We start from the raw sequence: 446 nt of genomic DNA, 5'->3' as shown, positions 1-446 counted from the left end.
ACGTCCTTCGTGTAGTGAGGGGCCCAAAACTGAACACAGTATTCGAGGTGCGGCCTCACCAGGGCCGAGTAGAGGCTACATCTGTAGCCTCAAATGTTTTAACTGACTTGAAAAGCTTAATCTTTTACTATATTTGTACTGGCATCATTAGCCATGGCTGAAATTTTTTTTTAAGCTTTGGCATTTTTCCTTTGATTTTTCTGTCTTAATAAGGAAATATATGTACTTGGATTATGGATTTCCATTGGATGACTCAGTTCTGTATTGAGTCTCTGGAAGACATTTGATAGTAGATTGTGTACATTGCAGTAGATCCTATTTTAGATGTTAGCATGTTGCTTATTCACCCCCTTTTTCGCTGAAAAAAAAAAGAAGTAAATCTACAGTTTAGCAGAATTCAGATGAAAGATTTTTGTAGGAAATACTACTGCTACCCATGTACATCA

The 446-nt window shown here is 37.0% G+C and overlaps 1 protein-coding gene across 1 annotated transcript in view; it reads left to right on the top strand.

Moving 5' to 3' along the window:
• Positions 1-446, top strand: part of ATM (ATM serine/threonine kinase) — an 85,796-nt gene that overhangs the window by 79,342 nt on the left and 6,008 nt on the right.

This window comes from Pygoscelis adeliae, unplaced genomic scaffold (assembly GCF_000699105.1).
Source record: "Pygoscelis adeliae isolate BGI_AS28 unplaced genomic scaffold, ASM69910v1 Scaffold142, whole genome shotgun sequence".
Classification (NCBI taxonomy): domain Eukaryota; kingdom Metazoa; phylum Chordata; class Aves; order Sphenisciformes; family Spheniscidae; genus Pygoscelis; species Pygoscelis adeliae.
This window is presented reverse-complemented; position numbering and strand designations above follow the sequence as displayed.